This window comes from Aedes aegypti, chromosome 1 (genome assembly GCF_002204515.2).
Source record: "Aedes aegypti strain LVP_AGWG chromosome 1, AaegL5.0 Primary Assembly, whole genome shotgun sequence".
NCBI classification, from domain to species: domain Eukaryota; kingdom Metazoa; phylum Arthropoda; class Insecta; order Diptera; family Culicidae; genus Aedes; species Aedes aegypti.
In genome coordinates this window covers 120,323,069-120,325,860 of record NC_035107.1, presented here as the reverse complement: position 1 = coordinate 120,325,860, position 2,792 = coordinate 120,323,069, and the positions used below count along the sequence as shown (strand labels likewise).

Below are 2,792 nucleotides of genomic sequence, written 5' to 3'. Positions count from 1 at the left end.
ATCTACCTTTAGAAGTTGAGGATCATCCTTTTAGTTGAGAACTTGGCCGGTAGAGGCGCTTTTTCTGATTTGCACTATATGAACCATGAGGGATAAGAATGCAAAATTTTGTAACATATGATATCTCTAGATCCTGATGTTTTGGAAGGTTGGTGTCTTCGGAAGAGTTGTTCAGTAGCTCAAGGGCTGACATGCGGTGGTCATTCTGATACGGAATTACGCCACCAGGCGGCGCTAGTGGGCATGGAGTTTTTGTTTTGCGCATAGCTCAGTAGCCTGACCACTTAGAAAGATGGCGTCTTCGGCAAAGTTGCTCAGTATCACAACCCGCATAGCAAAAAAACACTTTGGCAAATTTTCCAAACAACATTTAAATCATAAATCATACGTTAACTGCTTCCAATATTGTGGCTTAATTGTGTTACTAAAAATATATTTCGGTTTTGTACTGTATCTCACACTACATCTACTGTATCGCTAACGGTTACCGTATAGCTAATTGCTATCAATCAGTTCCATATAGTCCGTATTTGGAAACTATGAATAAATCAACTATTTCTAAACTTACGTGGGTTATATCGGAAATGGTTACAATTTGGCAAAACATTCAAATATGATTGCATACTGTTTAGTATCATGAAAAGTTGTCACACATACATTGAAGTCTTATGGTTTGATAGTAAACATACCGTACGCGGAGTAGTTATATTGCACTTGTGTGCGTTTTGTGAAATCGGAGAAAATTTTTCACCAGTCAAACTGCCATATTTGTGTTCATTTCTGCGAATCGAGTGTCGAAACTTGTTTGGTAAGATATTTCATGTTAAATTGCTCAAAAACAACGTACTTAATTTGGTTTCTGTTTTTTCAGAAGTGAAATAAGGAATGCATACTTCTTAGGACTTCAGAGTGGTGCTGCAAAATATTTACAGGTAAGTGTTATTATTATTTTTCATCGAAGTCAGAGTTGACAATGTTCTTTTTCTTTTTAAGAGTTTCAACAGTGCCGAAGGATCGTGGAACCAGAATATCATCCCCAATGCTGAATCTAGGCGCTGAATTCAACTTGAACCTGTTTCGCAACTTTCAGCGGAAATAAAGTTTCTGGAGTAGATACACGAATTGTCTTGTTTTATTATTATGAATAGGAAAAAATAGAATGGCATAGGGTTGATATACCGTTGACTACCATAATCCAATAATTTCACAAATTGTAAACGTTTTTATTCAAAATATATTGTTTTACAATTCTAGAACTGTTTCTTTTGTGGTAGATTGAGTAAAAAATGGATAGTATGTCTACCATCTGATGAACGGTAAATGAAAAATTTTCGATGAAATCGACGATTTTTTATGGTTACATAACTTAACCGCCTATTCCCCACATTGTTATTTGGCTGATTACCGTTTCCCATACTGGCAAAACAGTCTGTGGTACTGTGGGTATATTGTTATTCTGGATGTTGTTCGGAATGGTTCAGATATTGTTTGAATTAGTTGTAGACAATATTGGAAACAGTGCTAATATGGTTCATGATTATGCAGGAAGGGCTAACATTATTTGAGCCGAAAGTTTCCAAATTTTGCCACTAGGCGGCGCTAGTGAGCAAAGAATTTTTGTTTTGCGCATAGCTCAGTAGCCTGACCACTTAGAAAGATGGCGTCTTCGGCAAAGTTGCTCAGTATCACAAGGGCTAACATTATTTGAGCCGAAAGTTTCCAAATTTTGCCACTAGGCGGCGCTAGTGAGCAAATAATTTTTGTTTCGCGGATAGCTCAGTAGTCTGACCACTTAGAAAGATGGCGTCTTCGGCAAAGTTGCTCAGTATTGTCGGATATTAAACAGAATATTTATCACTGATTTTCACTCTGAAATACAAGTTTTATTTCCGACCACTTTTACACTTTTCTTGTTCTCCCTTTTTCTTCCGCTCGTGATCTCCGCGATGGCGTCTTCCACTCTGCGTGTCCAAGCGCGTGCTCCTCAGTGACAGTTCTTCACTCGGGTGACCAGTGCTGTTGTCATTTTACAAAAGGGCGCATCTGGTCCCGACATCCCCCCATTACTTTTAGCGTCATAAACAGCATTGGTCTGATAATCCTTAAGGTAAGCTGGTTTGCGTACCATCCTCATCGATCGATTCGAAGATTGTTCGTCATGTCGTATGCTGGAATGAGATTCTTCAATTCCATTACCACTGGTGCGGTTAGAATCATCCGTTCGATGATGCTCTTCTAGCTGTTCCTTGAAACCATCGTTTGCTATTATGTCGTCCGGTACTGGAAGTGGTTTCAGGTGTGCTACGTTTCTTTGCATAGTTCTACCCGAACTATTCGACTGCACTGTCGCATCTGATCCTACGAGTTTTGTTATAGTGTATTCCTCAGGAGCGAACGTTGTTGAAAGCTTGTTTTCTTTAAACGTTCTTTTAACCACTACAGTGTCTCCTACCTTCAGCTCTGATACTTTCGCATGACGTCTAGCATCTGCATAATCAGCGTCTTTTTGTTTTCGCACTCTGTCTCTGTCCATCACCTCCCGCATAGAAAAATACAATTTGCCTAAGTTTCCAAACAATATGTTACATGTAATTGAAATGGTTATAATATCACAAACAGTTGCAATAATGTTGAACATTATGAAACCTCAAACTCTCAACAATAAAAAACGTTTTGGTTGCGCCATTGCGAATAGTTACAATACGGGAATATGTACTTACATTGTTGAATGGTATGAAGTCAAAACTCGGAGAAATAGTAGCAACATAAGTTCACCGTCTGTGGAATGGTAA

General features: G+C 38.6%; 1 long non-coding RNA gene across 1 annotated transcript; it reads left to right on the top strand.

Annotated features, from left to right (window-relative positions):
• Nucleotides 1-443: 443 nt before the first annotated feature.
• On the top strand, nucleotides 444-1,122 carry LOC110674484. The gene is made up of 2 exons (XR_002498904.1): nucleotides 444-808; nucleotides 872-1,122. It is a non-coding gene; the product is annotated as an uncharacterized LOC110674484 (long non-coding RNA).
• The last annotated feature ends 1,670 nt before the right edge of the window (nucleotides 1,123-2,792 follow it).